The sequence below is a fragment of the Arachis hypogaea genome, chromosome 14 (genome assembly GCF_003086295.3).
Source record: "Arachis hypogaea cultivar Tifrunner chromosome 14, arahy.Tifrunner.gnm2.J5K5, whole genome shotgun sequence".
NCBI classification, from domain to species: Eukaryota; Viridiplantae; Streptophyta; class Magnoliopsida; order Fabales; family Fabaceae; genus Arachis; species Arachis hypogaea.
Window position 1 is genome coordinate 90091684 of NC_092049.1, and position 18862 is coordinate 90110545.

General features: G+C 37.1%; 1 long non-coding RNA gene and 1 pseudogene across 1 annotated transcript; both read right to left on the reverse strand.

Annotated features, from left to right (window-relative positions):
• Positions 1-210: 210 nt before the first annotated feature.
• On the reverse strand, positions 211-1770 carry LOC112740447 (uncharacterized). The gene is made up of 3 exons (XR_011871826.1): positions 1229-1770; positions 757-1038; positions 211-448 (listed from the first exon to the last, which is right to left on the reverse strand). It is a non-coding gene; the product is annotated as an uncharacterized lncRNA (long non-coding RNA).
• Positions 1771-1937: 167 nt separating this feature from the next.
• LOC140178627 (uncharacterized) lies at positions 1938-16431 on the reverse strand (annotated as a pseudogene).
• Positions 16432-18862: the final 2431 nt, after the last annotated feature.

Here is an 18862-nt window from a genome sequence, read left to right on the forward strand (position 1 = left end):
GGATCGACCCTTACTTACGTAAGGTATTACTTGGACGACCCAGTGCACTTGCTGGTTAGTGGTACGAGTTGTGAAAAGTGTGATTTATAATTCGTGCACCAAAGCCCTACAAATGTCTAACTATTCAAACTAACGTAACCAAGTTGCAGAAGTAGATCATCTGTTTTTACTTTCGTTTTGAATTTTAAGAATTTAAAATATGCATCCAAATTAATGATATAAAACACTTTGATTTTGGATAGGAAAAGAGATATGTACAAAGATAGGAGCATCAGACAGCAATAGCCAAAAGTTAGTTGAGGCAGTTATTAGTCGATTAAAATTTAAATCACATCACGCTGTTCCCTAGAATGCGTCATCACAACTGGGAAACAATAGATAAAACAAGAGGCTATGATGACCGTACCTTCTTTTGCCAGAAGATGGATCTTTTGAGAAAGGTTCACACCTGAGAACAATAACAAAACGTCTCAAATCCAAAACACTAACCCGTTGAAAATTGTAATACATGTTAATGATAATGAAAATTTTTGCCAAAAAGAAGGGTCCTAATTAAAGAAACAAAACAAGTTAGAGTATAGATGTACTTGAGTTATTTTTCAGAAAGACGGATAATAATAATAATTATCATTAAGACATTTACTACGAAAGGTTTGCAGATTTGCCACACTATAGAAGACAAAATATTGAACTCCAAAGGCTCTTTCCGATATCCCCTTAAGTGAAAATACATGAAATTCTGAGCATAGAACTTACCAATTATGATAGACTCCTATAAGACCTGTGTCAAAGACCACATCAAGACTTGATGGCTTGCAGGCTGGTAATACATTTATAACCCACACAGGATCATATTTTAGTGCTGCCACAAAACTCCCAAACAATGCATTCATGTCCATCACATTTCGTATGGCTGGAGTTCCCAACTTAATGTTCAGAGAATGTTTATAGTAAGCAACCCTTCTCACCCACCATTTAGTGTCAGCCTCATAGACATCAGCACCATTCATCAGGAGTGTCGATCGAGGAGGTTTTGCACTAAATCCATTTGAAATAAGTTTATCATCTATGTAATATTCCAATTCTTGTCAATATATTCCAGTAAGTCGTGTTCATCACTCAATAAAAGTGCAGTTCATTATTTAACTTATCAATTAATTCAATTTTCTAAGCCAAATGCACACAAAATAGGGAACATTATGGAAAAGAATAGGAATGCATCACGTACCTCTTCCATAGTCTTCCCTATAATTTCAGATGGCAATTTGGGAGGAGGAGTAGCAGCAACTGAAATGCTGACAGTTGAAGTAGTTCTAAGTGACAAAAATATTAACATATTAGTAAAAGTTATGAATTAAAGCCTAAAAAAATCAAAAAGAAAAAAAAAAAAAAAGAAATACTTCGAATGCAAATAAGTTGCAATTACGTCATACCTTGAGCAGTTGGTCAACATGGCAAAGTATAGCTAATCAATAAAGTGTCGTTGTATTCCTAACAGGAAAAGAAGATAACATAAACTTCATAAATTTACATAAGTAATTAATTATGCTACCTTACATAAATTTTTATAATATAGGTCCCTAAAAAAGCGCAGCACGGCATACAAGCATTCCACATTAACATAAAGTCCGAAAAAAGACAGCACAAAAAAAAAGAATAATGTAGGTAGTCTAACCTGATCTTGATAATTGCATCAGGTAAACTAGTGACTTTGAGGTCACATGGAGATAACTTAACCATTGCTCCAAGGTTTTCTTCAAATTATAGGACCTTAATTGAAAACTTTTATATAATATAAGACTTCATTACAAACTTCTAAATTTTAAGGACCTAACTGAAAATACATTGGAACTATAATAAAATGACCCCAAAAAGTATTTTAACCTTTTTTTTCTCCATTAATTGTTATATTACTCTCTTCGTGAGTCAAGCAAGACTTTAAATTTAAGGTATAAAAGTTTATAGAATGAAATTTTTAGTGTTGCTAACATTACCATTCTCTATTTTCATGATACTTTGGAGCATTATTTCCATCTTTGTCTTCATATCATGACTATCATCCATATGGGCACTACAAGTGTAAGCTCCCTGTATATATCGCATGCAAATCTGCATATCTTTTAAGCGAATTCAAGCTTACCATCTGATATCCTACAAATAGCCAGACGCATCAGTTCTCCAATCAAATCTGCAAGCTGTAAGAAAATGTTCAGCACCTTCAAAAAACAGCGTGGGGAAAAATCACAATTTGGTTTAAAGCATACTTCATGTTCTATAAAAATCATATAACTGTATTTAAAAGAAGGCCAACATAATTGGTTATATTCATTACAAACAAATCAAGCACTTGTAATAATCTCTTTGAATGGCAACATATTGTTATATGATATTAGTATATGTGTTATATTTACTAATATTCTATTAACAGCATAAATAACTCACTTTTTTATCTCGTCAAGCGTCAAAAGCATTCCATTTTTACAGAAACCGCAGAAAGTAGCTGCTTCAACATACTCTTGTTCACCAAAGGCATGTATCAGATGAAAGTATTTTTGTCCTCAACCAATAAAAAAGTTACATTAATCATACCCCAGGTGAGTATGCTCGTCGTAGCTTCCAAAAATCAGTACCCTGCAATTCTTTGACTAATTGAGACATGTGCTAATTTGTCACTGTTGCTAGATCCTTTTCAGCTTTCTGAAGTACTTCCTCTTTATTATACTTACTCATCCTAGTTAAGACATTAAAATAAAGTATTGCCAATAATATAAAAAAGATCAACATTACATGAAAGAGTGAATCAGTAGCCATCACAAGTAGATTTTGGTTTCACATTTCTTATATATATATACTCATGCTATTCACATATTAATTAAAGAACAAAGGAAAGCAAGGGATATGTATAAAGTATGAATATGAGGATAATATGATTATTAAGATAAACTTACTGGTAATAGAAAATACAATCATAGTAGTAAATCCAAGGAACAAAATGAGAAGTTGAGTCAGATGATTAATTGAAAGTATATATAATAAAGCATTGGCAAAAATAATCAAAACAAAGGCCGCATATCAATCATGTTTATGTAATTTAGCTGATTCGAGTCAGCCCTTGAATTAGTTGAAGATCCTAAAATATCCACCCAATCATTCCACAAGGCCCAAGAGAGAAACAAACAAAGAAGAATGGAAAAGCGATAACTAACCTCTGAACTTGAAATATGACTTTTTTTTGCTGTTCATTGTTACTTTACGACTTGCTTTAACCATTCTTTCACATTTCTCATTCTACAAACATAAGTTACAAACAATGAGCAGCATATACAGAACATGCACGGCTTCAAAGTATGAATAGTAAGAAATTCAAAACAATTTTAGCTACGAATCAACAATTTTTAGTAATTATGAGTGGATTAAGCATCAGATGATTAATATTTGGTTTAATTACTCTGTTGGTCCTTATAATTTCATAAAATTTTCAATTAGGTCCCTATACTTTTTTTCTTTTTAATTGGGTCCCTGCAGCAAATTTTTTTTTCAATTAAGTCCCTCTTAATATAATTAGCTTAATTTTATAAGGACCCAACTAAAAAAAAAAGAATTGGTACAGAGACCTAAATAAAAGAAAAAAAGTGTAGGGACCCAATTAAAAAAAAATTTGGTGCAATGACTCAATTAAAAGAAAAAAAATTATAGGGACCTAATTGATAATTTTGCGAAACTATAAGGACTAGCAGAGTAATTAAACCTTAATATTTAAGTTCCCTTTGTAGAAAATCCTTCTCCAAAAGTCCAAAACCTAGCAATTTCGAATAAAATAAACTAATCACTATGTCTTATTACCGATTGAAGTGAATGAAAGAAAATAGAACATAGGAACTAGAACAAGAAAATAGCAATAGAAGAGAAAGAATATTAGGGTTACCTGCACGCCTGAGGCGAGATCAAAGAGAGAAACGCATCAATTGAGCAACACACGGCGAGAAATGCACTAGTGATTTCTGTGAGAATAACTTTGATCGAGAAATTAAAACAAGTAGCGCATAAATTCGAATAAGGGAAAGAAGAGTGTGAATCTCAGAAAGAAATAGAGAAATGGAAGACGTATGGTTTAAAAATCTCGAGAGCGACATCGGAAAGGTAGAAAGAGTGAATGCAGGACTGCAGGAGAAGGTGAAGGCGATAAAGACGGAGGTGACAAAGACGGTGGCGGGGAAATGCGTATTAGGGTTCGAAAGGGAATGACGCGAGCAACACACAGAAAAGAGCCGGGAAAGAGGTGTGACGGAGTTTTGGGGCGATGGAAGTTCAGTGCAATGGAAGTTGGGTGTGAGTGTGTGACGGCGGCGCAAGGTGCGATGGCGGTGCAAGGCTGAGAGGCGCCACCGATGGAGCACTTGGAGGGGATGGTTGTGGAGGCGCGGGGAAGAGATATGTGAAATGAGGAGGAGCTTGTAAAGCAAATTTATTTTAATAATTTCGATAGAATATTTTAAATTACATAATTTAATAAAACGTAGTATTTTTGTTCATTTAATTACAGACGAATTTTCTGTCGGTAACTATTTCCTACAAAAAAATTAATTTTTCCGACAGAATTATCGACGGATTCTCTTTTTCGTCTGTAATTTATGCTAATTCATTTTTTTGTTTCCAACAAAAATCTCTCGCAAATTCTGTCTATATTTTCGTGGGATAAAATCTGTCGAAAATATCCGTCTGTAATAACTAATTTTCTAATAGTGTCCTGGTTCAGCTACCTTGTGGAATGCAATCTACATCCACTCTCCATCATAACATTGGTAGAATTTTCATTATCTTTTCAAGTATTACATACACCAATTTCCAAGAATTTAACCTAATTTTATTAAGGACAAATCAAGCTTCAACCCAAACTTGACTTGGCTAGGCAACTTTTTAACTCTCAACACACACTATAAAGAAATGCGGCAGATAGCGGTGGGGATTTAGCGGTTGGTGTGACGGATTGGGGAGGGGATTCTAAAAGCTTCTTATTTTGCAACGGTTTTGCTTTAACTGCCGCAAAATGTCTATTTTGCGGCGGTTAATGAAGCAGTCAATACTAGATACTCTGTTAGCAGCGGCTTTCTCCCAACCGGCGCAATATGTTTTTATCTCGAATTTTTATGTTTAAACATTGCCGTGTAAAATCTACTTAAGTTCTCACTATTTTTTTTTAAAAAATATGTTTCAAACACTGTTACTTAATGCATTACTTACATTTTCATATTTGTATTACGTAAAAAATTATTATTGAATTAAAAAACATATATTGATCAATAATGTGCACAAATTTACGAATTAGGTTTCCTCATGTACTATCAGCGCATTTTAAGTTTGCATTCGAACATAAATGTTAAAGAAAAAATCAAGTCAATGTCTGGATTTATAAAGTCAAAACAAAGTTCAATAGAGCATAAAGATCAGAATTCTTAAAGTAGACAAACACGTAATGAGCCAAAATTTCTCTTCAACATCGTATTGACCTGGCCAGAAATACCCAGTCACAAATCTACCGCTTTCACGTGATAACGGATATGATAAGTCATCTCCAAAACATGGCTTTTTGTTCAGATTGAAGCTCCTTTTTGCAGCATGTACATCATCTTCTCTTTGTTGGGTGTATAAAATTTCATTGTATTCATTCGAAATCTTATTGAGCTCAAACTACATGAAGATGTCAATTCCACCGGAGGAGATAGCATCAAATCGTCTTCCGAATCAGTGTTTGTCCCATCTAGAGTGTCATTAACTATTTCGCCTGAATATTCTGCTGACACTGAAAATATCAACATACATACAACAATCTAAGTCTACTCAAAAGAAAATGATAACTCACAGGTCATTAGCTAGTAATTAAGAAAAAAAAGGTGCGTTAAAATGGTAAGAAAAATTTAAAACTAAATAAAAAAAAATTAACAACTACCATCTCCTTTGTCGATAGTTTGGATAAATTTCTTGAAAAGAAGCTCTGTAATTTTCTCTTTTGAAGCAATATCCAACTCAACAACATGCATGTTTCTAAAGTGCGTCTGCATCATAATAAAATGTATAGTTCATGGTCTTTTTTGTAAAGCATACTGTTTCTATATGATGCACTTTCTATGCTAGATATTTATTTTTAACCTTTAATTCAGCAAGTATGTCTTCAGAGGTCCTACCAGCTACACATGTCACAAAAACATACCCAAATTTTTTCTCATACAGTAATCCCCATTCATGAAGTTCCTACAAATTTGAACATTAACATAACAACTATTATTGCAGCAAATTTGTTAGCATATATCAACTTAAAATATATATTATTCAAATATAGTTTAACTCAAATTTTTAAGGGTATGCCTAACCGATGGTGCGGTGTTTATAACCCACAAACTAACCGGCAAGTGCACTGGGTCGTACCAAGTAATGCCTCAGGTGAGTGAGGGTCGATCCCATGAGGATTGAAAGGCTAAACAACAATGGTTGATTAATTTACTTAGTTAGGCAAATAGAAAATAGTGTTTGAGAGTTCAAAGACATTAAACAATAGCAAGAATATTAAGGAAAGACAAGTAAACAAGTGGGGAATAAAATATTGAGAAACAATTAAGGCTTCAGAGTTATCTATTTTCCGGATTGACTTTTCTTATTAATTTATTTTAATCATGTAAGATTTAATTCATGGCAACTATATGTGACTAGACCCTAATTCCTTAGACATTCCTAGTCTCCTCTAAAATTCATCAACAACCAATTCCTTGGTTAATTAATTCTAATTAGGGGGTGAAGTTCAATTCTAGTTATATGCCACAAAAATCCTAATTACCCAAATATAAAAGGATTATATGTCACGTATCCTGTTAAATTCAGATAAACTAAAAATTTGGGAGTTGTTTTCAAGCTGCAGTTCAAGTAAAGAGCTTTTCCAAGTTATACAAAAACTCAATTAGAAAGAGGGTCATACTTCCGTTCCACCCAATTTCATAAAATAAAGAACGAAAACAATTCTTAAATATAAATCAAAACATGAATTAAAATAGAAAAACAATAAAATCAATCCATACAATAGACAGAGCTCCTAACCTTAACAGTGGAGGTTTAGTTGCTCATGGTTCTGAGAGAAAATAAGGATTCTCAAAAACTGTAAATTGTGAATGGAATAATGTTGTGTTCGAATCACCCTGTTGGAATTCCCTTTTTTATCTAATCCTAATTAATTTAAAATCTATCTTCTAAAACTAAAATAATATATTTTCCTCTTTTATAATAAAATTAAAGTTTTAAATCAGAATTAATTAAAGCAATCAACATGTCTTCAATTGATGGATGGAGACCACTTGCTTCGCAGGTCCACGCCTAACTTGGAGTGGGTATAACCATTCTTGTGTGAATCTGAATCTTTGCTATCCCCTGGCTCTAGTCTGTGTTTCTGGGCCGAAAACTGGGTCGAAACTCGGCCTGAAATCGTCCCCAGCGTTTTCTGCGTTTTTTGCATGTCACGCATATCACGCGTACGCGTCAGTCACGCGTACGCGTCGATGGTCTTTTTCGCGTGTCACGCGTACGCATCTGGTACGTGCACGCGTCATTGAGCAACTTCAATTTTCATGCGTACGCGTCAGGTACGCGCACGCGTCGCCATGGATAGCTCTTAATCACGCGTACGCGTCAGGCACGCGCACGCGTTGCTCCTCGCTGGTAAGCTCATTGGTTTCTTCTCTTTCTCTGCAGAAACTCTATCAAATCCATCCGAATGCTACTTAAAATGAATAAAATTGCACAAGACTTAAAGTAGCATCCATAGTGGCTAAAAGATAATTAATTCTTGATAAAACTTAACAAATTAAGTGCAAATTCACTAGAAAAAGATAGGAAAGATGCTCACGCATCACAACACCAAACTTAAATTGTTACTTGTCCTCAAGCAACCAAACTAATATAGGCTTAGAATGTGAATTTGCATGAGAAGGAGAGTTTGATTAAGCTCATATCTCTTCTTATAGTGGGGTTTACAACTGCAATCCTGAATAGTTTTGGCATCTCACTCTCCTTTGAATCAGAAGGATGTCAGTGTCATTCGGAATTAGAATTCGGATAATATTATGAATTCTCTGATATTTTGTAACTAAATTTAACCCTTGAACACAGCTTTTTTTTTTCTTTTCTTTGGTGCTTTGCACCTTGAGTCTAGCCATGACTTTAAATGTTTTGTCTCAAGCTTTACTTGACACAGAAACACCACAAGCACTTAATTGGGAAAATCTTTTTGGAGTTTTTGATTTTTCTTTCAGCTACTCCCAGACAGTGGTGCTCAAAGCCTTTGGCATACTCTTCTAATTGCAATTGGTCTTGACTCTAAATGTTTTGTCTCAAGGATTACTTGACACAAGAACACCACAAGCATATAACTAGGGAAACAACTCTTTGAGCTTTTAATCATGTCTGACCTCCCTAGTCATTGATGCTCAGAGCCTTGGACCTTGCTTCTTTTTTTCATGCTGTTTCTTTTGCTTCAAGGATTAAGTTTTTGTTTGTTTCAGAGAAGTCATAATAATTCTCTAAATCCCTGTTCCTTGTACATTAATATTCTTTGATTCAATTTTAAATATGCACTGTTCATGTCATGCATTCAGAATCACAGAAAATACCACCACATTTAAGTGAATAAGACTACTCTTCAATATAAACTCAATTTCTCATGCAATATATCACTTCTTTTTCTTTTTCTTTTTAGATTCAAGTTTAGTGAGTGGTACATGAGACATATAACATAATGAATCTAATTCTAAAAACTAAAAATACTGAAGATCATGCAGGCAATCAAAGCAACAAAAAACAGAAAACAATAAAATAAGAACAGAAGAGAAATAGAATGAAAGGAACTCAACCACCTTAGTTATGCTGGTGGCCATCTCATTCCTCCATGAAGAACACTCATCTCCCTTTTGTGCTATTAAAATAAGCAGAAAAGCCATAAGCGAAACGACAACACCAAACTTAAAGGTTTGCTTGTCCTCAAGCAAAGAAGAACTTAAAACAAAAACAAATATTATGAGGAAAGAATAATAAAAGGATAAATGAATAAGAGAGAATGAGGATTGGGGGGTGGATGAATTGAAATCAGGCGCTGGGGGGTTTAATTTGGGCGTCGTACGCGACGCGTACTCGTAAGGCACGCGTATGCGTGGATCGCGCTTATTTCAAGCGACGCATACGCGTCAGGGACGCGTACGCGTGGACCTGGTTTGTGCGAATCACGCGAAGGCGGCCGCATGCACGCACAACTCTCTGCTCGCGCACTGGGAATCAAAATTTTCAGACGACATGTGCGCGTCATCCACGCGCACGCGTGGACAGCTGTTTGGGGAAGGACGCGCACGCGTCAGGGACGCGTACGCGTGATCAACTTTGTGCCTCTAGCACACTTCCAGCCCCAAGCCATCATAACTCTATGCCATGCACCCATTTACGTTAATATTTCAAGGTCACGCGTATACGTCAGGGACACATACGCGTGGGTGGCCAATTGCGCAAACGACGCGCACGCGTCAGGGACTCGTACGCGTGATGCGGCTTATGCGCCCAGCATGGTTCCAGCCCCACTCCTGCTCAACTCTCTGGCCAATTTTATTTTTCACGCACACACATATGACGCGTACGCGTCAGCGATGCTTGCACGTCGTGTGCTCGTTTTTTTAAATATGTGTGTGTGTGTCGCCTGGAGTGTTCGGTTCCTGTTATAAAATAGCTGCATGATCAGAAAAACAGTAAAAACTCAATAAAAGATCAAATAAGTACTAAAACTACTACTACGAAAAATAACTAAGGATACAAAATTATCCGGTTGCCTTCCGACAAGCGCTTCTTTAACGTCAGTAGCTTGACGGTCAGTTCTGCTAATTCAGCAGATGAGCGGACCTCTGGCAATCGATCTCGCCTCCAAGATAGTGTTTCAACCTCTGGCCATTTACTGTAAATTTTCTGTCAGAATTCTCCTCCTGTATTTCCACATAACCATATGGTGAAGCTCTGGTAACTACAAACGGTCCTGACCACCAAGATTTTAGCTTTCCGGGAAAGAGTTTGAGCCTTGAATTATACAGAAGCACTCTCTGTCCTGGCTCAAAGACTCTGATGGCAATCTTCTTATCATGCAGTAACTTGGTTCTCTCCTTATAGAGCTTGGCATTCTCATAGGCTGAACATCTGAATTCATCAAGCTCATTCAACTGAAGCATTCGCTTGATTCCTGCAGCTTCTGAATCAAGATTCAGATATCGGATTGCCTAGTAAGCTCTATGTTCCAACTCAACTGGTAAGTGACAGGCTTTGCCATAGACCAACTGATAAGGGGACATGCCAATAGGAGTCTTGTAAACTGTCCGGTATGCCCAGAGAGCATCATCAAGCTTCCTAGACCAGTCATTTCTTGAAACACTGACGGTCTTCTCTAAAATCCGCTTAAGTTCCCTGTTGGAAACTTCAACCTGTCCACTTGTCTAAGGGTGATAGGGGGTTGCCACTTTATGACAAACTCCATATCTCTGCAGAAGAGAGTCCAGCTGTCTGTTGTAGAAGTGGCTTCCACCATCACTAATGAGTGTCCTTGGGACACCAAACCGGCTAAAGATATATCTCTGAAGAAAGCTCATTACCACCTTGGCATCATTGGTGGTTAGAGCCACAGCTTCCACCCACTTGGACATATAATCAACTGCCACTAGAATATAGTTGTTTGAATGTGAGGGTAGGAAAGGTCCCATGAAATCAATACCCCACACATCAAACAACTCAACCTCAAGAATCCCCTGCTGTGGCATTTCATGGTTGGCAGGGAGATTTGTGGCTTTTTCACATCTGTCACAGTGCTTCACAAATGCTCTTGAGTCTCTGAAGAGAGTCGGCCAGTAAAACCTGCTCTGAAGGACTTTTGTAGCTATCCTTTCACCACCAAAGTGGCCTCCATACTCAGAACCATGACAGTGCCAAAGAATCTACTATTTTTTTTTCATCTGGGACGCATCTCCGGATGATACCATCTGAACACCTTTTAAAAAGGTATGGTTCCTCCCAAATGTAGTACTTTGCATCAGTCAATAGCTTCTTCACTTGTTGCCTACTATACTCCCTTGGAATAAAATTCATGGCCTTATAATTTGCAATGTCTGCAAACCATGGAGCCTGCTGAATGAGGAATAATTGCTCATCTGGAAATGTCTCAGTCACAGCTGTGGATGGTTGTACTCCTGCTTCAGGCTCAATTCTGGAGAGATGGTCAGCTACTTGATTTTCTGACCCTTTCCTGTCTTTTATCTCAATATCAAACTCCTGAAGAAGCAACACCCATCTGATTAATCTTGGTTTGAAGGTACTTCAAAGCAGCATGATCAGTATAAATAATAACCTTAGAACCAAGTAAATAGGACATAAACTTATCAATAGTATACACAACAGCTAATAATTCCTTTTCTGTAGTTGTGTAATTCTTTTGGGCATCATTTAGCACACGACTGGCATAGTAAATAACATGTACAAGCTTACCATGCCTCTGTCCTAAAACAGCTCCTATAGCAAAGTCACTGGCATCACACATCAACTCAAATGGTAAATCCCAGTCAGGGGGAGCTATAATGGGAGTAGAGGTAAGGTTTGCTTTCAGAGTTTCAAAAGCATGCAGACAATCAGAATAAAAAACAAAAGGAACATCAGCAACTAACAGGTTGCTTAAAGGTTTAGCAATTTTAGAAAAATCCTTTATAAATCTTCTATAAAATCCTGCATGACCTAAGAAACTCCTGACTGCCTTAACATTAGTTGGTGGTGGTAATTTTTTAATTACCTCCACCTTTGCTCTATCAACCTCAATTCCCTTACTTGAAATCTGGTGTCCAAGGACAATACCTTTTGTAACCATAAAATGACATTTTTCCCAATTTAAAACAAGGTTTGATTCTTGACACCATTTCAAGACAAGAGATAAATGCTTAAGACAAGATTCAAAAGAATTACCAAAAATAGAAAAGTCATCCATAAATACCTCAATGAACTTTTCAACCATATCAGAAAAAATTGAAAGCATACACCTCTGAAAAGTTGCTGGAGCATTGCAAAGTCCAAAAGGCATTCTCTTGTAGGTAAATACTCCAAAGGGGCATGTGAATGCTATCTTCTCTTGATCTTGAGGGTCCACTGCAATTTGATTATATCCAGAATATCCATCTAGAAAACAGTAAAAAGCATGACCAGCTAACCTCTCAAGCATCTGATCAATGAGAGGCAGGGGGAAGTGATCCTTCCTGGTAGCAGTGTTGAGCCTCCTATAGTCTATACACATTCTCCATCCTGTGACTGTTCTTGTAGGAATAAGCTCATTCTCTTCATTCTTGATCATTGTCATCCCTCCTTTCTTGGGAACTACCTGCACAGGACTTACCCAAGGACTGTCAGAAATAGGGTAAATAATACATGCTTCCCATAATTTCATTACCTTTTTTGGACCACATCTTTTATAGTTGGATTGAGTCTCCTTTGTGGTTGCACAACTGGTTTAGCATCATCTTCAAGGAGGATCTTGTGCATGCACTTGGTTGGACTAATCCCCTTCAAGTCACTAATGGTCCACCCAATAGCTGTTTTATGGCTCCTAAGCACTGAAAAAAGTGCCTCTTCCTCTTCAGGCTTCAAAGAAGAGCTAATAATCACTGGATAGGAATCATTTCCACCCAAGAACACATATTTCAGAGAAGGAGGTAAAGGTTTGAGCTCAAGCTTGGGAGCTTCCTCCTCTGCTTTAGGCGTGTGAACCATAGCCTTCTGGGGTGGTGAATCATCAACTTCAACTAACTCATATTCAAGAATAGGATCCAGAATGTCATCAAGTACCTCAGCTTCCAGTACTTCTTGAACAAGCGGTTCAACCACATCAATTCTCATACACCCTTCAGAATAATTAGGGTGCTTGAGAGCTTAAAAAACATTAAAGACCACCTGTTCTTTATTGACCCTCAGGGTTAATTCACCCTTTTGCACATCAATCAGAGCTCTACCTGTAGCTAAAAAGGGTCTACCAAGAATAATAGAGAATTTTACCTCCTTTTCCATGTCTAATATAACAAAATCATCAGGAAAAATAAATGGTTCTACTTTCACAAGTAAATCCTCAACAACACCCATAGGTAATTTAATAGAAAGATCAGCAAGTTGAAGAGAAATACGAGTGGGTTTTACCTCCTCAATTTGAAGCTTTTTCATCATTGAAAGTGGCATGAGATTGATGCTAGCTCCAAGGTCACATAAAGCTCTCTGAATGGTGACATCTCCAATGGTGCAAGGAATCACAAAACTCCCTGGATCTTGCATTTTCTCAGGAAGTTTATGTTGAATAATAGCACTGCATTCCTCGGTTAACACCACGGTTTCTTGCTCCTTCCAATTCCTCTTGTTAGTCAACAATTCTTTCATAAATTTAGCATAAAGGGGGATCTGCTCAAGAGCCTCTGCAAAAGGAATATTGATCTGTAGCTTCTTGAAGACATCTAAAAATTTAGAGAACTGCTTTTCTTTGGAAACCTTCTGAAGTCTCTGAAGATATGGCATTTTTGGCTTGTATTCAGGAGCCTTTGGCAATGTAGGATACGTGTCAAGAGAGTCAGGGAACGGGTTGTCCGCACGCTTTGGAGGGGCGTGTTCCACTTCTTCCTTCTTCTCCTCTGGAGCTTTCTTTTCAACTAGCTCTTCATTGGTCCTTGTCTCAGAACCAGCTGTTTTACCACTTCTCAATTGAATAACCTTGCAATCTTCTCTTGGGTTCACCACTGTATCACCTGGAAATGTACTTGCAAACCTCTCAGGTATTTGCTTGCTCAGTTGGCCCATTTGCACCTCTAAGTTTCTAATGGAGGCTCTGGTTTCCTGCATAAAACTCCTCATCATCTCCCAATTAGAATCTTCTTAGGATTTAGAGTTTGCCTGCTGAGGTGGTTGTTGCTGCTGAGACTGAAATTGGCGGTTATTGTGATTGTTCTGTTGAAAGCTGCCATGAGAATTATTGTTGAAATTCTGAGGTCTCTGAGGTTGGTCCCTCCACCCAAAATTTGGATGATTCCTCCACCCCACTACAAGAGAATTGGGAATTTGCGGCGGTTTATTTATGGATTTGCGGCGGTTTAAAACCGCCGCAAAATGACATACTAGCGCTTCGCCAAACGTCGTGTATTAGGGGGTGGAGATTTGATTTTGCGGCAGTACTAATGAACCGCTGGCACAACTGCCGCAAATCAAGCTGACAATTTTGCGGCGGTTACAAAACCGCCGCAATTTCATACACAAGCTTAAAAGAAAAACTGACTAACTACAATAGTTTATACCATTTTTCTTTACTATAACCTATTTTCTTTACATTATATTTATTAAACTTGAGATATTAATATAAAAAATACTAAATAAATAATATTAAACTCGTAAATAATTTCAAAATGTTAACAAATATCAGATGGTGCTCAATGCTGGCCCACTATTACCAGCACTGCTAACAAATATCAGATGGTGCTTGTTTACAACCTAAACGTAAATGATTCAGAATATTCACAGCTTAGAGGATGGAAAATATTAGCAGAAATATACAAAAGGCAGAGTTAAAATCCTCATTAAAAGAACTCTTCAAGGGCATGGATGCCACTGGTGTCTATGTCAGTAACGGCTGCACAAAGAACACAAATTATAAGTTAATGCTTATAGAAAACTAACAAACCAGAACAGTATGTTCTTGCTTCATATAAAAATCAGACAAAAACCAAGGTAGACAATAGGGACACTCACGTGACATTTCAACAATCAAAAATTGGATTCTTGTTTGGTAGTCTCTTTTACCTTGTTCTTCTTCATCCATCAATTAACCATCTTAGTATCCTGAAAGAGTGAGATCCCATCACTTTCAAATCCTTTTGTAGATTAGAAGAGGGATATTAAACAATGTTTATGCAAAATATGTCAATTTGAAAGAAAGAACGAACACATCTTCTACCTTTCTTTGACAAAATTGGGGTTGGAGAAATATATTGCAGAATCAACTCTCACAATAAGTACACCTGGAACCTTACTAGCTTCTGGGTATTGATGGATGTTTTTATACATAGTTGTTCTAGGAATGTTCCCCAAGATACAAGTTCTAGGCCTTGTAAATTGTAGTAGAATCTTTGCAAAAGATATAAAAACCTGCCATAAATATTGACCAGTAGAAACTACTTCACATTTTGAAAGGATAAGATAACTAAGCATACATTAGTTAATATTTAGTACTTACAGCAATTAGAAGTCCTATCTCAACAGTGGCAAAAAACAACACCAAAGAATGCTCCCATGCAAGCAACAAAATCAAATTTATCAATCTTCCAAATCAAAATAGTTTCCTGATAGTCCACAAGGTTGATGACAGCAGAAATGATGATTGAAGAAAGAATGGCATTTGGAGTGTAACGAAAAAGGGGAGTGATGAATTCCAGGGTTAAGAACACAACTACAGACATCACAATATTAGATTCTACAGTTTGACAACCAGCCATGAAATTCACTACTGACCTAGAGAAAGAACCTGAAAGCAACAGAAAGATAGATTAGAATCTTACATTTCAATGATGAACCACAAAACAACACCATAAGATGATTATAATCCTTATTCTCTTTTATACTCCTTATTCTCTTTTATTTTAGCACTAGTAAGATGATATCATTCCTTTACTAATAAGGTTGCACAACAGTTCCTCTTCAACTATAAGTTACCCTATGGCCAAATAGATGTATCATTGTATCAGGTATTCATATTCCATATAATTCAAAGTTTCAACCCTATTTTGATTTAAAAAAAAATGACTACAAAATGTAGGTACAAGAAGACAACTCCTTACTATATCATTCACCATTTTCTTTGGTGCTTTCATTGCCCCCTCATTCATTTCGGGTTTCTCTCCACCTTCTCAATCAAGACCTAATATGAGCCTCTAGCTCCACCTATTTAATGATCGATTAGGTTTTTTGCAATATAAAAGAGATGCATTTGATTCAGTTGCAAGACAAATGTCCAGTGCAGATTTGACGTGAGAAGTAACAGGTGAATTTTTATGACAAGCAGCCTAAAAATCAATCCTAATACAAGAGAGAACAGATGTATGAAGTCCTTTAATACTATTTAAAGGAACTGAAGGATGCACTAAACGAAATAAATTACATGCACAAGTCTTCAGTAATAATATCAAAACATGCAATGTCATTTCATAAGGGATGTTATGTCCTAAAATTATTAGATCAGATTTCCTGTACCTTTGCATGCTCCAAGTCTTCCAAAAGTAAAACTCCAGCTCCTTCCCCCATGACAAATCCATCTCGGTTCTGGAATATCATAAACAGCCTAATAAGAAAAACTAAATTTTCCATAGCTCATATCCATAGAAGACAGAATTTTTGTGATAAAAAAAGAAAAGTTATATTTGTGACCATTGAAATGTTAGTTTTTAATAAACTATTCTGTTCAGATTACGAGAAAGGATACAAGACTTTCTCATCAAATCTCATTATAATTATAGTTGTATTGTTTCAAAACTAAAAAATGTTGAAAGATCAGCAATACAAAAACATGGTGAGTAGCAGCAAGAATGAGCAGGATTTTTGTTGTATTACAATGTCCCAAGGGCGTAAAGCTTTGGTAGAGTCTGTATTCCTCTATGATAGGGCTTTGCATGCCACAAAACCTCCCAAACCTGTACCAATGATTAGTGGATTCATATCAGCTAGATTTATGGCACGATAACCTTATGCAGGTGAAAAAGAATCAATAGTGAATCATACCAATGGGTATAATAGCAGCATCTGAACCACCACAAAGCCTCACATCCTGTAGGAATATTTTCATATTAAATTTATCAATACATTTTGATGCAATGACTGTATCATTACACCAAATTATCTCTGAAAAAGATAGTTATATAAATAAATAAAAGGTATAATATTGGATACAAAAAATTCACCATCCTGAGAGTAATATTAAAGCATGAATACTTACAGCTTCACATCTTATGATGTGGTTTGCTGCATTCAATATACAAATGTGAAGATAACATAGTCAAAATAAAAGCTTGGTACGAAACAAAACACCAATTTATGGTGTCCATGTAACAACAGACTAGATCCATCGCAAGTATGGCAGATCTAATATTTGTTGGTACACAAAAAGGATTCATCTTCTTCAAGAAATTAAAGTACTAAACAGGAATCAAACTTTCACAACTGCACTTATAAAATCCAAAATCTCAGAAATTAAAGTACTAAACAAGATTCATCTCATTGAAAATCCAAAATCTCTTTTCTGTACTTTATCTTTGACAAAATTTTATGAAAAACAATTTGCAAATCAAGGTTCAGGTTCATCAGGGACTTCAACAACAAACTGCTCAACAACAACCACTTTTGATTTCATGTTCAACCACAGCAACAACAAGAAAACTCAATAGAATCTACAGAGCAAGCAGAATTTCAAATCTCAGATCTAGAAATCCAATCAAAATTTCAACGTCTAGTTCCAGCATCATCAATCCCAATCTATGATATTACAACACAAGCAATTCAACTAGTAGAAGATTTAGAAGCACATATAAAATTATCTACCGCGATGGCGTTGGATAGTGATGATGCTTATGGCACCACTCGGGGCAACGGCGATGGGGAACTCACGGCCAGAAGTGGCTCCGAGGACGGTGCCGTCGCGAAGGGGAAGGTGGAGGACGAGGATCTATTGGATCGGAAACCGACACCAAAGCTGCATTGCTGGTTCACAAACGCGGCGGTTGTAGGCGGAGCAGTTGCGAGAAAGAATGTGACGAACGACGAGGTGGTAGCAAGCAGCGTGGGGGACGACGCTACCGTGAAGGGGAGGCAGAGAGCGTTTGCGACCCTTGTTGATGGAGCAATGGTGGCGAACGCAGATCTTCGGACAAGAGTGGCGATGATACGGAGGCCACCATCAAAGCCACCGCATCTGAACTCGCAAGCGGCGGTCACGGGTGGAACAGCCGCGAGCGGCAGTTGGTTCTTGGCTGTTAGAAGGGTCTCTCTTTGGCCTGAGGAGAAATTGAACGCAACTCCTTGTTGGATGATAGGAGACAAACGACAAAACACGAAGGGTGGCGGTGGGTTGAATTCAAGGGTTCAGAAATTGGGAAAAAATTGAATCAGAATGTTAATTTGGGAAAGGAAAATTTAGGCAAAATCAATCGATTAGTGTTGTTCAAACCAAAATTCAGAAGGCATAAAGATGAAATTGATGCAAAATTAATTTATCAACAGCCACTAAAATTAAATTGGGATAAGGGAGAAGAACGTACGAGATTGAGGGGAGAGGCGCCGATCTGCAACTCACAACAAGGCAAGGGGGGAAGGCTGCCGACGACGGCACTGGGACGGATGGCTGGGGAGGACGTCGACGATTGGCGTTGTTGCTCTGCTGGGCTTCGCGTGCAAAAGATGAAGCTTAATGGTGCCTATTAATTTTTGTTTGGGTATTTTAGCGAAACGAAACCCCTCTCCCCACCCCCCACACAAGGTTATTTGCTGCGGCTGGGACCCAAAACCGCCTCAAGTCAAATCAATTTACAGCGGAGCTTATTTACACAATAAGAACCGCACCAATTCAATCAATTTGCGGCAATTTGAAAAAATGCCAGCAATTTGTGGCTGCTAAGTCCCGTTTTTTTTGTAGTGCACTGATTGTATGTCTTAGAATATGGATCATTGTTGGGATTTCTAGGACCACTCCCCATATAATTGACCTGTTCAGAAGAGCATTAAGCATAGTCATCATTATCATTTTACA